A 24,035-nucleotide genomic window follows, 5' to 3' on the forward strand; every position below is an offset into this window, starting at 1 on the left:
CCTCTAAAAGCCATGTTGGTTGCTACCCAGTCTGTTATGTTCTTCTGGGTGATTGCAAATTGATCATTTTGATGATTTATCTTCGTAACTTCCCTGGCACTGTGTTTTAGGCTGACCAATATTTCTTTTCCTTTCTTTTAAAGATTGACATTGTATTTACTTTTTTTCCTCTTCTTTAAGGATTTTCCCTGATGTGCATGACTTTTTTATTTCTTTATTATAATTGTTTGAGGTCTGATGCTATGTTCCAAAAAATTCATTTGCAAATTTTTATAATCTGTTATTTGATTAATTTTCAAAAATTGACTTATTTTAGCCTGTTTTCATTCATTTCCTCTACCCCTCTATTTAGTCACTTAGTCAACATTTATTGAGGACCTAGGAGCTGGGAAAACAATGATCAGATAAACAATGAATTAATAAGTCTCTTGCAAAACTAATAGTTAAGTGTGGGAGACATACAAATTAAAGAGATGACTATGATACAGTGTTGAAAGGGCTGTAATGGGGTGAGTAAGATGGAACACCTAGAACAGGTATTTACCCCAATCTTGAGTACATCAGGGAAGGCTTCCTAGAGGAGGTGATGTCTAAACTGAGTTTTCATGGCTAAGTGCAAGTTAGCAGAAGCCAGATATGGAAAGTGATGGAGACAGAGCACAGGACAGAAAGTAAGGCATTTCAAGCAGAGAGAACAGCATCAACAAAGGTATAGCTATGAGAGTGACATGGGTTAGGGGACAGCATGGCAGTTCAGCAGGACTAGAGAGAGACTTCTTATGTCAGACACTGGGTAGGCAGGCCTGTAATAGAGCTGGAGAATATGGCAGCGGCTGCTCATGAAGATCTTCAATGCCAACAAAATAAGCTTGGGCTTCGTCTTGAATGCATTGGAGGTATTCAAACCTCATTCAGTGAATTTTTTGTTTAGTACCTATCCTTTTAATTAGATAGATTACCTTAAGGATCAGAAGATATAAAGAAATTTAGGATATATTCTTAACCCCAAAGTGCCTTGCAAACTACTCAAGGAGTGAGAACTTACAGACATAAAACAATTGAATTGCAATATAAGTATTTCGGCTAAAGGCCAAATAAGTCTTTCAGAGAAGAGTTTCTGGGAGTTCAGAGAGACCAATCTTTGAGGTTGGGTTTATCTATGTTAATTAAATTAATGACGAAGTAAGAAACATCTCTGGGTTTAATCACTTGGGTAGAATCAAAACAACATACACTCAAATTATAAATGACCCCATATTCCAACGATTGTTCACTACCAGCCACAAACTTTGTTTGCCAATATTCTTAGTCCTCATTGCCGTAGCAATGATTTTAAAACTGAAGGCAAGTGAAAAAAATGTTACTTCTTTTTTTTTTTTTTTAAATTACACATTAAACAGCTCAAACCAACCCCCTGGCTGAGAAAAATTAGACTAGCTGGAAAAATATTCTAAAAAGTCTATTTGAATATATTGAAGAGATGACAAATTAGAGATAAATTACTAGACCAGGATCTTGAGGAAGATGAATGTTTAGGGCAATAACTAGAATATTTGGGGGTTTTCCTTTAACCCTGATGTTTTTTTCTCTTCCCTTCCAAGTATGGAGAGATTGAGTGGCACTTTTGACAATCTTTCAGGGCCAAGGCAACAGGTATTGATTAGCAGGACTCGCTCAAGCTATAGGTATGGTTGAACCATGCTTACTTTAGTTGAGACTCTGAGGGTTGTGTCCTTAGAATATGAATAAACAAATAGTAGGCCTTACAACTAGGGAAGCTCAGCTTTGGACCATTGCAACACTTAATATTAGAGTAAGGGTTTCCTGCAGCATTAGCGCTTCCAGGTATCTTGCACACTCAAGAAATATAGAACCTTTCTGAAGGAAGATAAAATAGATCTTGGTCTTAAATTTTGTCTAGAATAATCATAATATTAGGAAGCAAGACAATATGAAGGAAAACTTGCAGAAAGATCCAATAACAGAAAAAGACCCATAGGATCCCCAGATACTGGAATATTCAAACATAAACAACAAAGGAGCTCCCCTATGTTCTATATTCAGGAAGATAAAAGATAATTAATAACTTTATTAGAGAACTAGAAAGTCTAACAAGAACTCACATGAAAATTCTGGAATTGAAATAAAGTAATTGAAAATGCGTATACACGGTTTTAATAGCAAATTAGATTCAGGTTAAATAGAAGATAAGATGCAGCTAAAAAAAAAGATTAAAAAGATTATGAATCAAGAAGCCCTATGAACTCCAAGCAGTATAACTAAAAAGAAAACCACACTTAAGTATATTATAAAAAATCTTACCACCAGAAGCCAGAAGGGGGGAAAAAGGCATACTGCTTTTAAAGGAGTAATAATGGGCTAATGACTGAATTCTCAATAGAAAAGAAAGCCAGAAGACAATAGAATAATATATTTAAATTGCTGCAAAAAACCCTGACAATCCAGACTTTTATACCTAGTGAAAGTATCCTTTAGGAATGAAATATATTTTAAGACAAAAATGATAATAATTCATTATTTGTTGACCAGCAGTAATGAAAATACTAAACATTTTTCTCTAATTAGATGGAAATTGACTCTACAGTGAGGTCAGAAATTAAGAAAGAAACAGAGAGAAAACAAGGGAGTCAATGGGAGTATATATTCAACATTGGCTGACTGAAATGATAGTTATGTCTCATGAGTATTAAAATGTATGTAGAAATCAAATACATGACAACAATGTCATATAAGTTGGGGAGGTGATAAAGTTAAAAGGTTTTCAGGTCATTGCATTGTCTAGAAAGAATTGTAACAATATCAATTATGTCAGACTTTGATAAGTCAACCATGCATAGTAGAATGTTTAATGTAACCAATAGAAGATGTGTAAAAGACAGTATATCTTGGTAAACTTGAAAACACAGCAATGGAAATGATCAAAAATAAAACACAGAGACAAAGCTGAAAAAGAAAGTATAAAGGATCAATAGTCAGTGGGACAGTTAAAATATGCTAATATACATGCAATCAGAGTCTCTTATGAAGAGGAAGAGAGTGGGGGAAAACTATTTGAAATATAAAAGTAGAAAATTTTTCTAATTTGATAAAAACTATAAACCCAGAAACTTAAGAAGTGTAAGAAATCCTAATTATGAGAAACATTAAGAAAACAACCCCTAATCACATCACATTCAAGTTGCTGGAAACCACTGGTAAAAAGAAAATCTTAAAAGTGACCAGAGGAAAAAAATATAAATTTCTGCTTAGAAACAATCCAAGTGAGAAGACAGTGGAGCAACAACTTCAAATTAATAAAAATCTGCCATTTTAGAATTCCATGTTCAGCAAAATTATATGTCAAAAACAAAGGCAAAATTAAGTTTTCTTCCAGACATAGAAAATCTGTAAGACTTTATTACTATCAGATCTGTACTATGGTGAATGCTAAAAGTAATCCTTCAAGCAAAAGGAAAATGATACCAGTCAAAAATCTGGATCTGTATCTCACAAACACACACAAATAATAAACACCAGAAATGTTAACTATGAGGATAAATTTAAAAATATTTTCCTGTTATTTTAACGTCTTTAAGATATAATTGATCAAGGAAGAAATAAAAATGTGTTGTATGATTGATAGCATATGTAGAAGTAAAACAAATGGCAACAACAGTAAAAAGGGTACAAAGAAACAAGTAAGAGGATACTTGTAATGTTCTTGTATTTTAAAGGCAGCAGTATAGTATTACTTGAATTTAGACTGTGATAAGCTAAAGAGCCATGCTATACATTGTAGTGCAATCACAAAAACAAAACATCAGAGTTTTAACCAATTAGTCAAGAAAGATAATAAAATTGAATAATTAAAAGTATTCAATCTAAAAGAAGGCAGGCTGAGCATAGTGACTCACACCTGTAATCCCAGAACTTTGGGAAGCTGAGGCAGGAAGACCATTTGAGGTCAGGAGTTCAAGACTAGCCTGAGCTACATAGCAAGACTCCATCTCAACAAAAAAATAAAAAATTAGCTGGGTGGTGGCATGTGCCTGTAATTCAAACTACTTGGGAGGCTGAGGTGGGAGGATAACTTAAACCTGAGAATTTGAGGAGAGCTGTGATCAAGTCACTGCACTCCAGCCTGGGCGATTCCGTCTCCAGAAAAAAAAAAAAAAAAAAAAAAAAAAATTAGCCAGGCATGGTGGTGCATGCCTGTAATCCCAGCTACTTGGGAGGCTCAGTCAGGAGAATCGTTTGAACCTGGGAGGTGGAGGTTGCAGTGAGTCAAATTCACATCGTTGCACTCCAGCCTGGGCGACAAAGCAAGACTCTGTCTGAAAAACAAAACCCAAAAAACAAAAAAAGGCAAAATAAAAACAAAAGAAAAAGGAAAACAAAGAATAGATGATACAAGTAGAAAACAAATTAAAAAACAGGAGACTTAATCTTCCCATAGCAATAACTACATGACATGTAAATGTTATAAATACCCCAATTAAAAGGCAGTGACTATTAAGTAAGATTTTAAAAATCGAGACTCAACTGTATTCTGCCTATGTGAAGCCAACTTTTAACATAAAAACACAAATAAGCTAAATGTAAAGTAATGGAAAAAAATTCAACATTAACATTAGTCAGAAGAAAATGAAAATGATTATGTTAATATCAGAAAGAACAAAATCCAGAATAAAGACTAAAGACTTAAAGAATAATTTTATAATGACATAAGGATCAATTTATGAAGATATAACATTATAAACATTTTTTGAACCTGTTGAAACCACTTCAAACTATATAAAGTACAAATAAATAAACCTGCAAAAATAGATAAGTTCATAAATTTTAGTCAGATATATCAATTATTGATAGAATAAGTGGAAAAAATGAATAAAATTGAAGACTTTAACAGTACTAAGAATCCACTTTCACAGTCAACCAATCTACTTTATATTTATATAAAGTCAACTATATTTCTACAGTCAATGAATCAACCTAGTGACAGTTTCAGAAAACTCCACCAAATAACAAGAGAATACACATTGTTTTTTCAAGGGGCCTAGAACATATTTACTGAAAAGATCATATGCTGGGAATAAACACACTTTTAAAAATGTACAAGGATTGTAGTCATACAAATTATATTTTCTGACAGCATTGAAACTAAAAATGAACAGAAAGATCCTTGGAAAATTCTCAAGTATTAAGAAACCAAAGAATACACTCCTAAATTACTCTTGGGTCAAATAGAAAATCAAAAAAGAAATAGAAGAAACCTTTACTTTAATTAAAATGACAACGCAAGATATAAAAATTTGTGGGATGCCACCAAAGCATAATTTAGAGGGAAATTTATAGCATTGAGCAACACATTAGAAAAGAGGAAAGATCACAGATCAGTGACCTCAGCTTCTAAATTAAGAAACTAGAAAAGGAAAAGGAAATAAAACTTAAAGTAAGCTCAAAATCAGAAATAAATCAATGAAACAAAAAAAAAAAAAAGGAAAAAAAGCAGCAGAGAAAAATAAATAAAACCAAATGCTGGTCCTTTGAGAAGATTAATAACACTTACATAAACCTCTAACTTAAAGTATAATTTTTAAAAATTTAAAAAAAGAAAAAACAAGCCACAGATTGGAAAAAGGGATTTTTCAAATCATATTTCTGATAAAAGACTTATATTTAGCATATATAAAAAACTATCAAAATTCAACAATAAGAAACTAAAACATCCAATAAAACAAAATAGGCAAATGACTTGAACAGCTATTTCACCAAAGAAGATATACAGATGGGAAATAAGAAAAAGGAAAGGATGCTCCACATTATTAATTATTAGAGAATTGCAAATTAAAGCCGCAATTATTAAAAGATACAATTCTGCTGATTAGACCTATTACAGTATCTAAAATTGGCTAGGAACAGTAGCTCATGCCTGTAATCCCAGCAAACTCAAAGCTGAGGCAGGAGAATTGCTTGAGCCCAGGAGCTTGAGGACCATCCCTAGATATAGGGATTCCTAGTTAGGTGTGGTGGTGCACGCCTGTGGTCCCAACTACTCAGGAGACTGAAGTAGGAGGATCACTTGGGCCTGGGAGGTTGAGGCTGCAGTGAGCTGTGATTATACCACTGTACTCCAGCCTGGATGACAGAGAGACACTGTCTTAAAAATAAATAAATAAAAGAAAAGACAGGGGATGAACTTGAATCAATGAAAACTCCCGTGCACTGCTTGTGGAAATACAAAATGATACTAATATGCAAAAACAGTATGATGATTTTTTTAAAAAAGTTAAACATATACCTACCATGTACTCTAGCCATCCCACTTATAGGTGTTTATACATGAAAAAATTAAATCATATGTCCAAAGACTGTCCACAAATGTTCATAGCAGCTTTATCTGTAATACTCTCAAACTGGAAACAACTCAAATGCATATCAACAGATAATGGATAGTGAAATTGTGATATATCCAGACAACAGAATACCCCTTAATGACAAAATGAATAATCTTTAACACATGCAACAACATGGAAGAATCTCAAAATAATGATGGCAAGTGAAAGAAGTCAGACAAAAATGTACATACTGTATGACTCCATTAATAATAGAATTCTAGAAAATGAAAACTAATCTGTAGTTCAAAAAGCAGTTCAGTACTTGACTGGGGGCAGAGGGTCATGGGGAAAGGTTGGAGGGTTACAAAAGGTCACAAGGAAACTTTTGGGTGTGATGGATGTGTTCACTATCTTGATTTTGTGATGGTCTCTTGGGTGTATACGTATGTCAATACTTATCAAATTTTATACATTTTAAATATACATTTTAAATATGTGTATATTTAAAATGTATAAATACTTATACATTTTAAATATGTGTACTTTATGTAAAATACACTTTAATAAAGCTGTTAAAAGTCAATATATGAGAAATGGAATATAAAATTTTAAAAATATAAAGTTTACAATAGCATTAAATAACATGAAATATATCAAAGTAAGTTTGACCAAATATGTGAAAGTTCTTGCTGGAAACTTTAAAAAATCTATTGAGAAAAATTAAAGATCTAATACATACTGGGACATATCATCAACAGATGTCAAAAATGTCAACTGTCTCCAATTTTAATCAAACCACAAACTCTGTGTTTATGAGTGTGTGTGTGTGTGAGTGTGTGTGTGTGTGAGAGAGAAAGAGAGAGAGAGAGAGAGAGATTCTAAATGAATTGTAAAAATAAAAGAAAGATAAAAAATTGAACTATCTGAAGAAGTGCCAGATGGGAGGATTTGCTCTAGTAAATATCAAGACATATTTGTAAAGACACAGTAGCTAAGACAGTCAAGTATTGTCACAAGGCTTGTATTAGTTTGTTTTCATGCTGCTAATAAAGACATACCTGAGACTGGGCAATTTACAAAAGAAAGAGGTTTAATGGACTTATAGTTCCATGTAGCTGGGGAGGCCTCACAGTCATGGTGGAAGGCAAGGAGGAGCAAGTCACATCTTACATGGATGGCAACAGGCAAAGAGAGAGAGCTTGTGCAGGAAAATTCCCATTTTTAAGACCATCAGATCTCATGAGACTTATTCACTATTGCAAGAACAGCATGGGAAAGACCTGCCCCCATGATTCAATTAACTCCCACTGGGTCCTTCCCACAATACGTGGGAATTATGGGAGCTACAATCCAAGATGAGATTTGCCTGGGGACACAGCCAAACCATATAAAGGCTATACCGTTGGAACAGAATAGAGAGCTCAGAAATAAACGTATGAGTATTTGGACACTTGTTCTTGACAACGTTGAGTAGTAGAGCAGTGGCGGTCTTTTTGATAAATGATACTGTGTCAATAAAAAAAATCACAATTGACCCCAATCTTTCACCATATGCAAATATTGATGGCAGGTGGATTGTATTAAGCTATAAATTCTGGAAGATCATACATGAAAAATATTTTTATGTTATATAGAGATTTCTTAAACTATATGAAAATTATTATCAATAAAGGAAAAGGTTGAGAATTTAGGTTACATTAAATGTAAAAACTTCTGCTCATTGAAAGACACAAGAAAGTAAACATGCAAGCCACAGAGCAGAAAGATTTTGCAGCACATGTAACTGACAAATATCCAAAATATAATGAGCTCCAAAAAATCAAGAATGTAAAAGACATAGGATCCAATAGCTAAGAAGCTTTAATTGGCACTTTTATAATGAGGCTACCCAACTGGGCAGTAAACTTATCCATTTTATAATATTATTAGGAACCAGGGAAATCCTGTTTAAAACCACAATGATATAACACTACTCTTTCACCAGAATAGCTGTAGTGAAAACAGCAAGTACCAAGTGTTGCCAATGATAGAAACACTGGAATTAACTCTCTAACACATTGCTTGTGGGAGTAAAAATTGGTACAAGCACACTGAAAAGCATTTTGGCCTCATCTATTTAAATTAAACATTTACATTAATCAATGTAAATTCGTTATAGTATAGTAATTTAAATTAAGCATTTAAATCAAGCATTGTGATCTGCAATTTCATTTCTTGGTGTACACCCAAGGAAAATGTGTGACTGTCATAAACAAGAATGATCACTTCAGGATTATTTTTCCTTGTCCAAAACTGAAAATGACCCCCAAACCATCAACATGATAGTAGATGTGCTTGTCCAGTGACATTTATATTGTTATGAAAATAAATGAATCAATGCTCTGCTCAATAACATAGTTGAATGTCACAAACAACGTTGAGTGAAAGAAGCTAGACTTTTAAAAATGCTTATTGTGTGATCCTATTTATAGAAAATTTAACAAATAGGCAAAACTTTGTTAAAGAATTTAGGGATATATGCATAGGTAGTGAAGCTATAAAGAAGAGCAAGGGAGTGAATACTACAAAAATAGGCAGAGTATTTTTTCCAGTACAGGTCAGCAGGAATTTCGAGTGAGATGCAGCAGAAAGGGAGTACTGTAGATCACCACCACTGTTTTATTTCTTGAACACTGAGGTGTTTACACTGGTTTTCAGTTTATGGTAATTCACTGAATTCTATATTGATATGTTGTACACTTTATTATACATGCATTATTTTTCACTTTTTTTTTTTTTTTTTTTTTTTAGGTGGAGGGAGAAAAGAAGCTATGAAAATCAAAAGTGTCTCAGGTGGAAGTGACCTCAGTGGTAGATTTCTAGGTAAGGCTGACTTCTCATCCTAAAGGATCTTCTCCCTACACTGGCTGTTTCTTTCTACTTCCTTCTGAAATATAATGTGCAATTTCACCAATTATAGCTTCATTCTGCACGCTAATCACCTTTTGTAAAAAGGCAAATGCCTCTGGTTGTTTGAATGGCTGTCATCACAAATCTCTTGTTCCCCTATTCCAGAGTTCTGTCTAACAAGTCTACAGTAATTCCTTTACATTATGGGTTAAATCACCCTTCCTAAACTAGTCAGGAACTCAACCGTCATTTAAAAGTGACTTCTGTAGGGATTAAATTCAGATTTCAAAATAAAATATGTGAATATGATCTATTTGTCATTTTGGGAATGCCTATACAGTGACTGGTATGATATACAGGAGAATTGACAGGACTTAGATTCTGACTAACCAGGCTCAGGTTTTGGTTCTACTCATTTTTAGTTACTTTACTGAGAGAAAATTATGAAACCAGATTCCTAAGTTGTAAAATCTGGGTAAAAATACCTATCTCCAATAGATATTATGGGGTGAAAATGATATAAAACGTCAAATAAATATGTGAAAGCAAGATTTCAAATTCACAACAGCAAAAATAAAATTAGATGTAAGAGATTAAGACAGACAAATGAGAACGTCATACAGGACTAAGTCATTGCTGTGGTTAGCTGGCATTCCTCAAAGGGGAAGTGTTCTGAGCAACTGCCTTATAATCAAATCCCTTTCTGTTATCCTTAAAGACTCCGAAAACATCCACGGAGTACTCCGTACTTATCTTTTGGCAGCCTTTGTGACTTAATATGTATATTTTCATCCGAACTCCTCCCCTGTAATTTCCACAAAGGCAGAGATAAGTGTCTGGCATTTAATCAAGAACAAAATGTTTGTTGAATTTGTTTAACTCTACTTGAACCTTTCTACAATATGAACCGCATCTTGAGATGGAATGATCTGTATACACCCTCCCTATCTGCTACCTAAAGTGTGTACTTTTATTTGTCCTATAACTATATTGTGTATATTCAGAGTGTTTTTCCTAGATTTAGAATATAGGGAAGATGACCTACAAAATTTGAAACCATGCTAAACATTGAAGAAAGTTTTGAGAATTTTTCTTTCAAGTTCTCAAGCATGAGGCAACCTATGATGTAGCTAATTAATTATTTATATATAGCATTTGGTATTTTTTTTTTAGAAAGAGATATTAACTTATCATGGACTATACAGCCTAAGTCTCTACAAACTGATAAAAATCATGCCAGTTTTCAATTCTATTTGCCCAGATTTCTGTGCACTGAGAGCTTCCTAGCCGTGACTTATGGGGTATGCTGGGTATTGCCAGTCATTCGGCGGGAGTCACAGCTGGGGGCCCACATGGCAAACAGTTCCATGACCTTGTCCTCGGTAGCTCCATGCCAGCCTGACCAACTGGTTTTGCCATAGACATAGAAAAGCAGGGGAGGGAGCCACACCAATACCCTATTTGTCACAATAAACATATCCTTTCTAGCAAGCGTGGCAATTGCATAACTAGATGTCACAAAATAAAAATGTTTAGCTTTTATATTCCTCCAAAACTTCGATTTCAAAGTTCCTGGTGCAAATAACGTACACCTATTCAACACCTATTCATTGGTCATGGAGATGGCCTAAGGTCCTTTCCTCCTTGCTGCAACTACGCAGAAGAATGTAACAGTATTGTAGCTCAGCATCTCTGCAGGAGATATAACAGCAGGGATTGAATTAGCTCAGAAGCTATTGGGCTGGGGTCTGGTGCACCAATCAGAGAAATTGAGGAATCAGCAGGACATTCCAAGTGGCCCATTCTTCTGAGAAATTCGCAGTTGTCTCCCTGGAGCTCTTCCCAGAGAGCCTTCAATATAGCTATTTAATTTATTATTTGAAGTTAAATCAGAGGGCTACTTAAAGCTTGGATCCTGGCTGTGAGTACTGAATTAATCAAAAACAAAGAGATGTTACATTATCTGGATCTCTTACATTGACGAAGATATATCTTATTTATTTATTTATTTATTTATTTATTTATTTATTTTTGAGATGGAGTCTGGCTCTGTTGCCCAGGCTGGAGTGCAGTGGCACGATCTCAGCTCACTGCAACCGCTGCCTCCTGGGTTCAAGTGATTCTCCCGCCTCAGCCTCCCAAGTAGCTGGAATTACAGGCACATGTCACCACACCCAGCTAATTTTCGTGTTTTTAGTAGGGATGCGGTTTCACCATGTTGGTCAGGCTGGTCTCAAACTCCTGACTTCGTGATCAGCCTGCCTTAGCCTCCCAAAGTGCTGGGATTACAGGTGTGAGCCACTGCGCCTGGCCTATTTTTGTCTTTCCTAGTTTTTGTAGAGACAGGGTCTTGTTATATTGCCCAGAGTGATCTCAAACTCCTGGGCTCAAGTGATCCTCCATCTTGGCCTCCCAAAGTGCTGGGATTACAGGGGTGAGCCACTGTACATGGCACAGGTATACCTTTCCTATCATACAAATCTATTTATTACTCTGTCCCCAATGGATGGCTTACCTTTTAGCTAAGGAATGAGAAGGGAAGAGAAAAGGGTGAAAGAGAGCTGCCTCTTGGGGATTATGGTTTTTGTACATTTCCTGGAGATTTTTATTTTTAGTTTTTGTTCACACTGATGAAATAACCTGGTTGTGTTTCTATTGTTTCGGTCCAAAGGGTCAGGGGAACTTGTAGATAGAAGGATGGCTGGTTTCATGGTGACCCAAAATTAGCCTGGACTTCAAAGAACTTCCTCTTTTTTCTGCATGAAGAACTCTTTAAAGAAGTCCTTTTTCCTTTTACAAGGTGAATGCTTCAAAGCACGTGGGAGGAGTATTTCCTTCTCAGTGTTTACCTTTCAAAGGTGAGGAGTTCATAGACATTTCTCTGTTTGTACAGTAGAATCCAGTCGTTGGTTTGGAGGCGAGGGCTCTCTGCGGTCCTCTCCTACTGTCAGGAGCTTCCCGTGCTCATTTTTCATTTACTGATGCACTAAAGGAGCTGTGCCCGGAACCAAAAAAAGCTGCATTAAATTCCTCTGGAGTATATTTCTGTCAACATTGTATATCCCTAAAAAAAAGAACTTGGTCCTGTTTTTCAAAGCCTTCTTTCTCTCACAGGTTACAAAATGTTTACGGAGTGGCCAGAAATGACAGGCAAAGTGGATGTGTGGGGAAGTGCATATATGTTCTCATTCCAGATGGAGGGAGAATGATTATAAAATAAAGTAACAGGTTTCTAGCATATCCGCTTGGATTTATACACTCAATTAATTATGACCCCCTCAGTTAAGATAACTTTGGGATGCTCTACAAGATATTCAATAATGTGCAAAATGGTGAAATAACAGCTTTGGAAACATCTTGAAATTGTATTCAGGTCCCTTAGGACATCATTTTATACTATTTTTAACTTTATTTATAACTATTTTATCTTCTGTAGGAAGCTCTGTGAGAGTGAAGGCAGGAACTGTACCTTATTAGTCTAGAAACTCCCTTTGAGGACTAGAACAGTGACTTGTGCTTTATAGGAATTTTTTTAAATATGTGGGTTATTTTGCATTCACATGAAAAATCTCTAACTTCTGAGTTAAATCTGACATTTTGTAACAATTAAAAAGCCCATTTGGAATTGAATCTGGTAAAATACATTATCAATCTTTGTAATATTATCTAACAAAATCAATAGATCAATAAAAATTAATGACAAGAAATATGTATTGATTTGTATGTATGATATACATGAAATATGTATTGATGAGTATTGATGATTGAAATACTATGATCATGGGTATTAAAACAACGTGTAATAACCATTGCAAAGCAAATGAAAGAAAACCTACCAAATGCTAATGTTAAGGTGCTTGGATTATGAATGAATTTTTGGTACATTTATAGTAGGAAAAAGTAAATTCACATTTAAAAAAATAACAAATCAGATTTTCTTTTGCAATGAATACATAGTCTCTGCCTGAGGGAAATTATCAGTGAGAAGATCAAAAGTATTTTAAACAATGGAATCAATGTGACAATTGTGTTAATAAAATGAGAGAGCTGCTATTTACTGAAAAATTACTATGTGCCAAACATAGTGTTATGTACTGCATGAAAATGATCTCTAATCCACAAAATACCCTGCAAGGTAAATATTTCAATTTTAATTTCTATTTTATAGAAACTGAAGTGTCGCGAGAGTAAGTCATTTGCCTGAGGTCACACCTAGAGTATGGGATTGGGTCTATGCCTTTTTGGCTCTGAAACCCTTGCCCATTAGTGACATCAGAAAGCCTCTTTCTGTGTCCATTTGGTTTTCCCATTGGCTGAAGGCAAATGCCCTAACATGAGAGACCTTTTGCAAACTAACCTGTGTCTCTCAATCCTTTCCCACTTTCCCCAGCCAAACTGGCTGACTCACTCTCTCAATGCTCTTCATAGACATTCCCATGGTATGCCCTCTTCCTCCCAGGGCCTGCAGGATTCTCCATCCTTTTATACCCATGTATAACCAATTCAAAATCTCCAAAGCCATCAAGATTCTTGGGCCTCTCCAGTCGGTGGAATCGTACCCACCTTTGAATTTTTATTGACTCTGCTCTATTCAACTGGCAGTGGCTTAATGGCAGCCCTTATATTTTCTCATATCACAAATCAGTGTTTTATGCATGTATAGTTTTCTCTTTGCAATTGGAATTTTCTTTTCTTGAGGTCAGCATATATATTTCATTTATTTTCGTATTCAATGTGGCAGCATAAAAGGGGTAAGTGAACCGAACATGGAGTCCGTGAATCAGAGGCTCTACCACATCGGAATTATGTGGTCATGAACAAGTCATATCGTTTCTTTACATTGTAGTTTCCTTATCTGTAAACTGTGGCTAATAATACTCAGTACTTCGTAGATTTGTTGGGAATATTAAACAACATAATAGATGTAAGGTATTTGTACATTTATAGGACACTGGAAGCATTGAATAAATATTATCATTAGTAGTAGTACTCATTAATAAACAGCACAGACAACTATATAATAATAATAATAGAATGAGCAAAAAAAAAGCACATACAGATCTTTTCACATCTCTTTGGATCTTTTCAACATGCATAGGTATCTTTTTTCATTAAACATTTTGCATTTATTTGCTGCATTTATAACACTTATCACAGTGCTAAAATACTTTAAAAAGCACTTGATACACGTTTGCAGAATGCCTCTGAATAAATGTGGCCACTTTTAAATGATAACCAAAGTAAGAAAAAAAAAAAGAGAAAAAAGAAACAAAGACCAGAAAATGAGAACTTTCAAAATAATGTCATGAGTATTAAGGCATGGATAGAATATAAAAATTAAGCAGACTTGTACAAATAAATCTTACGTCATGGGTGGAAGGATCTCGACTGTTGTGGTTTTTTCACACTGGCAGTTACTTGATTGTGGAGTGATTCACAAGGAAACAGGTAGCATTCATATTTGACTTTCTTGTTTGTGTATTAGAGATGGCCAGTGACTCATCTATGGATCAGAGTACATGTCTCTCTTGGAGAGATTATTGGTAAAATATGATTAATGTTTTCAAGCTAATTGGTGATCAAGATGCTCAATGTTGCAAACTCATGTCTCATGAACATTAGGAAAAATAAATGACCTTACCATGCTCCTCTCTCCTGTACGATAAGCAAAGCTCTGGCAGATGGCATTCAATTTTAGTCTTAAAATTTTAAAAAGTGACAACCAAAAGCAATTATTTTTTATTAACAGCAAAGCAAAGCTGCGTAGCGTCACCAGGAGACAAGAAAATAACTTTGGCATTTCTAGGCCCTCGGCTTCCACCTGGAGTTGGGTCTGTGTGGGTTTGTTCTGCTTCAGGCCTGTGCCTCAGGTGTTACTCCTGTGACTGGCAGGAGGAAGGTGACAAGTTTAGGTTACCATAATGAGTAATGACGGTGATCAGTCAACTGTCTTCCCTCTTCCTAAAAACAGTTGAGTACTTAAAATGCCAATCTGAATTGCAGGCAGTCGTCACCACCATAGACTTAGCAAGGAACCAGACCCACAGTGCCTTAACCCCAGGTGTGTTTATAGCAATATCAATGATCATGAGCTGTTTCTCAGATGTTAAATTCTGACATTATTCAGAATTGGATGAGTAGAATGCCAATAACATAATTTACAATGCATTACACAATGTACACACTGCCTCAGGAAGACAAAGTTCACTTGAAGAGTATCTCCTAGGTCGTGGCCTTGCTCCTGCTCTGGGGGAAAAGAATCCAGGCCCCTCCACGCGAGTGTGGGCACGGGGGAACTGAAGTGCTTGTGGTTCTGTACTAGATCTCTGTGGGGGCAGGAACAGGAGCCACGGGTGGGACCTTGAGCACTCATCGGGTCACCTTCGAGGTGGACAAGAATGAGAACATCACCCATCACTGTGGTGAAGGGCATTGAGCTTTCAGAAAATGTGATTGATTGAATGAAGGAATCCTCTCCATCTGGTTCAAAGTCTCAGTGGTATTCTGATGCTTATGATGCCTTGGTTTCTGATGAAGAATTGAAAAGAAGAGTAGCTGAGGAGCTAACATTGGAACAAGCCAAGAAACAAACTGAAGATCAGAAACGACTAAAGCAAGCCACAGAGCTGGAGAGAGAGAGGGCTGCTGCCAATGGGCAGTTAACCAGAGCCATCCCTCGAGAGAAGGTATCAAGCCAGGAGGAAGGCACTAAGGCAATGCACCTGGCTAGGTGGCTGGAAGAGAAAGGCCGAGTGCTAAAGAAGCAGGTTGCATTCTGCAAAGTGGAGCTGGCTAGACTGGAGGAGAGGAGCTCAGAGTTCTACAAAGTCACCACTGAACAATATCAGAAAATTGCTGAAGAGGTGGAAGCACGGTTCAAGTGTATGAGTCTCATCCAGTCTATGCTGACCTCCAGGCCAAAATTCTTCAGTGTTACTACGAGAACACCCACCAGACCTTCAAATGCTCCACTCTGGCCAGCCGGTATATGCCCTATGTCAATCATGCCAAACAGAGCATGCTTGAGAAAAAAGTATCAACAACTTTTAGAACAAGCAAAACACCTTCAACATTAATTTCAGAGAGGGAATTTTTTTTTTCCTAGTAAGAAAATAACCCATTTAAAGAGACGAGCACTAATGAGAAGACCACTCAAAAGAGACAGCGGACAATGGATCCAACAGAATCATACCACATTTCCATTGGCAGCAATTTGAAGGGCGGCCAAAACCTAGATCAGGATCAGTCATCAAAGGATGCTCTTCAGTATTAGTAAACCCCTCTTATGATGATTAAGAGAAGGGCAGCCCTCTCCACCTTTTGGTACTTTCTATTCAAATTCTACTGAACATAAAATGTTTATCTTCTAAGCAAGCCCCATCATTTGGTGAACCTCCACCCTAACAAAGTGTGATGGGGTGAGGTGGGGGTGTGGGGCTAAAGTAATTGGAGTGTGGAGAGGAGAGCGCCAGAAAACACAGCTCTCAGGGCAGCCGTGCTGGGTGGAATTGTCTAGGCCGCGGCATGTTGGTTTTCTTGCTTTTTCTTTTTACCTTTGATTACATAAGAGTGATTTCATTTTAACTTTTGGTGATCATGCAAGCAAGGAAACAAAAAGGAGAGATGATGTACCTCTTTTACAGGACTAATATGTATGATTAGAAGTGAAATAAGGTATTTTTATCAATATAAAGGCAACCTTGGCTTATATAACGTCTATCGTGAATACTGACATCTTTACTTCACTCACTACCAATAATAAATATATTTTCTGACAAAAAAAATTTTAAAAAAGTACCCCCTAAAGAGAACAATTGTGTTATCCCAATCAACAGGAGGCAAATGATTTAATAAACAGTGCCAGCTGTCCCCCATTGGAACCCACTAAGTGCCAGATACCACCTCTGACAGCTCATCTTCACTTCTGTTAGAGTGATCTTCCTAAGCAGAGAATCTGAGGGTGATCATTTTCCTGCCTGATGCCATTCTTTGGGACATGAGTCTAGCCCATCCTGTCCATGTCTTTGGGACATGAGTCTAGCAGTCTAGCCCATCCTGGCACAGGAAATGCTCTTCTGGATCTGATGGCTTCCTACCTGTCCACTGTCTGGAGTCGAACTCTTCCTCCCTGCTCCTCACACTCTCACTGCACCTCTCTTCCCTGGTCAGACTGCCTGCTTGCAAATCTTTGGCATATGGTGTCTGGCTTGCCTCTCGGACTTGCTCTTGATGTCCTCTCTGTGTTGACAAGCCACCCTCCCACCACACCCCCAGTCCCATCCCTCTTTCCAAATACCAGCTTCTTCTTTAGATGTCATCACCTCCACAACACCTGCCCTGAACATTTCTTCTCCCCAAGAACAATTCAGGTTTTGTTCTAAGATGTTTCTGCTCTTTAGTCACCACCACCTCCACCATCTCCAGGGCACTTACCACAGGGTAATAGAATTGACTGCTTTCCTGTGAGTCTTCCCAGACAGACTTCATGTTACTTAAGGGCATGGTCTATGTGTCATTAGTGCTTGACATATAGAAAAATTCAATAAATATTTGTCAATTAAATCTTCACAAGAACTTATTCAAGAGACATATTTTCATCCTCACTTTATGGCTTTATGGATGTAGGAACTTGAACATAGTAAGGCTGAAAAACATCTTCCAAGTTATGCAGTGAGTGGGTGGCAGAGATTAAATTAAACTAAGATTTATTTAAACGCAAAGCCCATTGGTTTTTAAGAAGCCACAATTGGCTTCTATGTTTAGAGGCAGCTGAACACATACAAATTGGTTATGATAAAACAGTGTGATTATTCAGAGAACTGGTCTTAATTTTGTAAATAGAATCTAATTGATTAAATGAATTAACAATGGTTATGTTTCAAGTTGACTAACAAAAGATTGTTAAGCTTAGATTGAATCTGACTGTGACATGCTACAAATGAAATTATAGAATGTCAGTGAAGAGTCTCTATAGGAAAAGGTTTAGCATTCATCTTGTGGTAATAGAGCATTTCTACTCAAAAGAAGGCTTATTCCTACCTCTAACTTGCTATTCTCTATTGAGCAATGAGTTGGATGGCTTCAGATTCTTCCAAGTCAACTTGCAAACTGAAGCTTGGAGTTGGGTGATGGTGTGACGGATTGAGCAGGAATTGAGGGCTGGGACTCTGAAGCGAGAAATTGAGGGTCGGATGTGGAGGTGAGGGACCTCTTACCAACAGAAGTCCTGAATGGCTATTCTTGGTCTAGCATTCAATCTCCGGCTACCTCTTTATTCTGAATGATACAAGAATTTGACCTCTTGTTTTCCCTTGACTTTGTTATGTCCTTTGCTTTCAATCTCTTTCTGATCCTTGGGAATTTGACTACAGCCTTAATAATAAACAGAACAGATTTTTTAAAAAAAAGATTCATTTCTACAACCCTGCCCCTTCCCTTTTTATTTTTCCACTTAGATTTAGTAGGTAAAAGATATATGGGGGAAAGATGGGTGGGTCTTTGGAAATAAAAAAGATGAAAGTAAAATTCCTTTTATTTCAATGTCATCAAACCAGCTGTTTTGACAGTGGGGATGAAATAGAGCTCTGCCATGGGAACCTGGGAGCTGTGATGGAGTGAACCAGAGAGAAATATCTCACCAATTAGAAGTATTAAAGAAAAGATAAGAGTGTAGAGGAGGTGAAGAGCCCTCCAGAAACCATTTTGGGCTATCACTAGGGTGAAGAATAAGATAAGGGTGAGACCTACCAAATAATAAAGGAGCTTTTAGTGGTGGGGAGGAAGGAGAATGAACAAGAGAGATGAATCCTATTCTATAGCAATGGGGGAAAAAAGGGTGTTCCTATGGGGAACTACTTACCTTTTTTTTTTTCTTGAGATGAAGTCTCGCTCTGTTGCCCAGGCTGGAGTGCAGTGGTGTGATCTCAGCTCACTGCAACCTCTGCCCCCAGGTTCAAGCAATTCTCCTGCCTCAGCCTCCTGAGTAGCTGGGATTACAAATGCCTGCCAACATGCCTGGCTAGTTTTTGTATTTTTAGTAGAGACACAGTTTTACTGTGTTGGCCAGGCTGGTCCTGAACTCCTGAGCTCAGGTGATCTGCCCGCCTCAGCCTCCCAAAGTTCTGGGATTCCAGGCGTGAGCCACCACATCCGGCCTGGAGAGCTACTTTCTTATGATGGTGTTTCCTGGAGCCTTCCAAATGAGGGTACACATTAATGGGTCTCATATTTTAGCACATTTCTTACCTGGGAAGTTGTTAAAATGAAGATTCCCAAACTTTACCCATAAAGTTTTTAATTCAGTTTTGGATAGGTCAGTGGAGCCCAAGAATCTGAATTAAAAAAAAATACCCCTGATAATTTGAGTATAGGTGGCTAATGTTCCATAATTTGAAACACATTGGCTATTCCTGTTTTTGAGATTCAGAGTAAGTAACTTTGTGGCCTAAAATAGTCATATGACCTTATGCTTTTCCTTAATACAAAAAGTTACAGTCTATTAATTAAACAATAGCATTTAATTTAAAATATATACTGCGAACAAAAGACCTATTTTTGTACATCTTAAGCAGATATCATTTATCTTATTGTTGAAAGTTCTATGGTAATGTTGTGCTTTTTCTCCAAATAATTGGCATTGTGACATTCCTCTATCTTCATTTTTTAATGGTTTAATATGATTTTTTCTCCCTGGTTCTGCTTCCTATTTAATCTGCTACTGCCTGTTAAATCAGCTTCCCTTCACGGCAAAAACTGAGGCTGCTTTTGTTAGATTAAACATTCTTTTTTATCTGACCCAGCTTTCAGCTTCATCTACTTAGTTATATCATTGGTTGGGTAACAGGAATTGCCAGGATGTCACCCAGTGGGAAAATCAATTCATGAAAGAAGGCCTGGTGCTGTGTGTTTGACTATAGAGCATCTCTTTTCTTTCTCCAAGCATATCTGTCTCAGCGCACCTGGGTATTCCTCCCGAGGGCTAAGAAGAAGTTTGAATTGCCCTGCTGTTAATTAACAACATCCCTTTCCCCTTATATTACAGGTGAACTTGATTCATTCTCTTGTATATATTCCTAAGAGAGAGACTCACTGCGAAAGGACACATCACTATAAAATAAAGAGAAGGCCAATGGTGAAGTGCTTGAAAGATAATTCATTGTTCTAGCTGGTTATTAAAATAAATGTGTCTCATGATAGAATCCAGCATCCAAGTAGGAGCTAAGGATGTTCCTGTCCCATGAATTTAGATGTTTCAAAGATACATGCCCCCGCCCCACTCCTGACATTTAATATCTCTTAGCCTTTGGATTGAACTCAATTGTTCTTAATCTGGGTCTTTTACAGAGGGTGCAGCAGATAGAGGCTTCATTGGGTTTATGGAATTTGTGTATGTGTCTACGTGCTTTTTTGGAGGAGATCTTTCTCAGCTTGTATGAATTTCTCCATGGAGTGAATGATACCAAAAAGATTAAGAACCATTGAAGTAAAGGTCCAGTGTGTTAGAATATAAAAAATTAATCCTGCTTTGCAGTAGTAGTATTTTTCCAGGGGACTCAGAGTTAATTTCCACAGGAAGCTAAACTTAAAAGGGGAGGTTATTCCTTTTCAGGAGAAGTTATTTAGAAGGAACTACAAGATGACCCTCTGTCCTTCGAGCCTAGGGGACCATCTATCTGTGAGCTGCGTTCTGTGATCATCTACATGAACCACTTGCAGGATATTGAGTTGGAGCTAACTCTCACACTCAATTTTAAAGTACAAACTTTTAAATGCATTGTGACTATTGATCAGTGTTTAAGGATGGGGAAAGAGAAGGTGGATACTGAAAATATATAACACATGCAAATTTCCTCTACCTCTCTCTACACTATAAAGCTTTCCAATAAAAGGATTATTTATTTTAAAAGTAATACTATAGTTACAAGTGCAGGCTAGTGGCTTGTTTGTAAAGAGATCAAATATTAGAAAGATATTGAAGAGAAATGGGGAATCTTAACGATCCCTTAAACATTTTTCCTATTATTTACTAAGTCTGCTGTGTCACTTTTAGTCATCTTGCATACCACATAGAATTTTGATTATGCTAAAAATCAATATATATCATAATATAATATTATAATTCAAGCCAGGCACAGTGGCTCACATCTGTAATCCCAGCACTTTGGAAGCCTGAGGCAAGTGGATCACCTCAGGTCAGCAGTTCAAGACCAGCTTGGCCAACATGGTGAAACCCCATCTCTACCAAAAATACAAAAATTAGCTGGGTATGGTCGTGGGTGCCTGTAATCCCAGCTACTCAGGAGGCTGAGGCATGAGAATCACTTGAACCCAGGAGGCAGAGGTTGCAGCGAGCTGACATCTCACCACTGCACTCCAGCCTGGGCAACAGAGTGAGACTCCATCTCGAAATAAATAAATAAATAAATAAATAAATAAATAAATAAATCAGTATTCTCATCTTTAAAATGATGACACTAATACTAACTTTTGTACAGGGTTGGTTATATGAGCATTTAATAAAATAATCCTAGCAAAATGTTTGGAACACAGCCTGGTCCATATATGTTTGAAATATATTTGCTATTATTATTATTATTATATCTGCAGAGTAATTAATAGAGAAATGTAAAAATGGGATGCTTACATTAACATCTAGCTGTCAATTTTTGTTTACTCTTCATTGGGTTGGACTTTTTAATACCTCATTGGGCTTTGGACAGGGTTCACTTTCGGCTGAATATAGATACACCAGGGTCATGTATTATTATCATTTTTTTGTGCTTTCTTGCTTTGTTTCTTACATATACTTTTCTTTCCTGATATCCCCAGGTTGATTCCATACTTTTCTGGATCCCCTTCTTCTGATACAAGAAACTTATCTCTCCTGTATTGAACTTCCTCAGGATTTTATGCCTTATAGCTAAGAAATATTTAAAAATTGTCATCATAGCTACTAAACATTTTGGGCTACAGTGTAAGCTATAGAAACATTAATGTCTGACACCATTTGCACTTAATTAGGGAATCCTTGGTAGTTGTTTATTGGAAGGATGGACCCTACTAATAGAAATTTGGGGCAAAAGGAAGAAGATATTCTAAAGAGCAATATAACTTTCAACCTAAGGACTTTGTAGAAATGCTATTCTGCCCACTCATGGGCATAATGACCACACGTTACAGAGGCAGTTGAGGGCCAGCCTCAGGTTCCAGCCTGGATTTTGAATCTCAGCTCCAAGTTAAAAACTGGGTGGCCTTGAAAAAGTTATTTAACCTCTTTGTGCCTACATTTTCTCATATGTAAAGGAAGAAGGAAAAAGAAAGAGTACCTACATCAGAGGGCTGTTGTAAGAATTAAAGCTAATATAATGCAAAGCACCTAGAATAATAGTAAATGCCAGATGCATGTGCTTATGTAACTGTTTGCCATTATCATTTCTAGGGCAATCCCAATTTCATCTCTGTTTTCACTAATCAGAAACTAATCCTTTGTCATACCAAGTGTCTTGATTCTGAGTTCAGACTCATTAAGACATCTTTCTATATGAAAGTTGGTTTTTGTTTTCAACTCTTGTATTAAGATGAAAAGGACCAAGTTCTGACATAATTAAAACCACCAAAAATTTCATTTCATTTCATTATTTTACTTTTTTTTTTTTTTTTTTTTGAGACAGGGTCTCGCTCTATCACCCAGGCAGGAGTACGGTGGTGTGATCTCAGCTCACTGCAACCTCCGCCTCCTGGGCTCAAGCAATTCTTTCGCCTCAGCCTCCCAAGTAGCTGGGATTACAGGCATGCGCCACCACACCCAGCTAATTTTTGTATTTTTACTAGAGAAAGGGTTTCACCATGTTGCCCAGGCTGGTCTCGAACTCCTGAACTCAAGTGATCCACCTGCCTCGGCCTCCCAAAGTGCTGGGATTACAGTTGTGAGCCACCACACCTGGCCCTAAAATTTCATTTAAATTTGATGTATTGCACTTATTGTTCAAGAAAGTATGAGTGCATTCTGATCACCTTTATACTACTAAAAAAAATTTGAGACCATACTTCCCCATTTAATCAGAATAGACAACAGATAGATGTATTACCACTCAAGAAACTGACATTAGCAGAGTAGCTCATAGGTTATATATCTAAAGCAATACAAGTATAACTTGCAAGCAGAACAAACCAAATTCCACTGCACCATTCTATTAGATTTCAATGCAGTACAGCCAATTTCTTTAACTCACAAGTTTCTCTTACAATTTATTTCTCCTATGCCTCCTTCCCTCGTCTTTCTTATATGTTTGGAATGATGAGTGAAGATAAATGACTTGCCTAACACTTAACTCAAACCAGATACAACAACTCACTTATATGAAAATTGCACCACACCCCAAATTTATGTCTGATCACAACCACCCAAACACATCTAAGTTTTCTATTATCTCCTTACTTAGGAATAGGAATACAGAGTTTTTATTTTTTCTTGGAAGTGTCTTATATTCATGACTTAATAAATTAGGCTTTCTTTCTTTGTTTTTTTTTTTTTTAGCAGTGTGTAATTAACCTGTGGAACCCATGATGATGAGATATCACTCTGGTTTGCAGCACAGCATGTTTCTAGAAGGGATTAAACATTTACATATGGAAAAAAAAGAGAGCATTTGTGGTTGCTCCACTTTGGGTAAAATTACAGGCCTATCAATCTGAATGCGGTAGAGCATGAAATCAGGAAGTATTTTTCCCTCCACAGAATATTGGATTGCACAGTTAGGTGTATTTTGGGAGTAACGTTTCTGAATGGGACGAAGGATGGAACGTGGA

General features: G+C 36.7%; 1 pseudogene; it reads left to right on the forward strand.

Moving 5' to 3' along the window:
* The first annotated feature begins 823 nt into the window (after window positions 1-823).
* LOC100976749 (MICOS complex subunit MIC19-like) lies at window positions 824-16,332 on the forward strand (annotated as a pseudogene).
* Window positions 16,333-24,035: the final 7,703 nt, after the last annotated feature.

The sequence above is a fragment of the Pan paniscus genome, chromosome 8 (assembly GCF_029289425.2).
Source record: "Pan paniscus chromosome 8, NHGRI_mPanPan1-v2.0_pri, whole genome shotgun sequence".
In the NCBI taxonomy this organism is placed as follows: domain Eukaryota; kingdom Metazoa; phylum Chordata; class Mammalia; order Primates; family Hominidae; genus Pan; species Pan paniscus.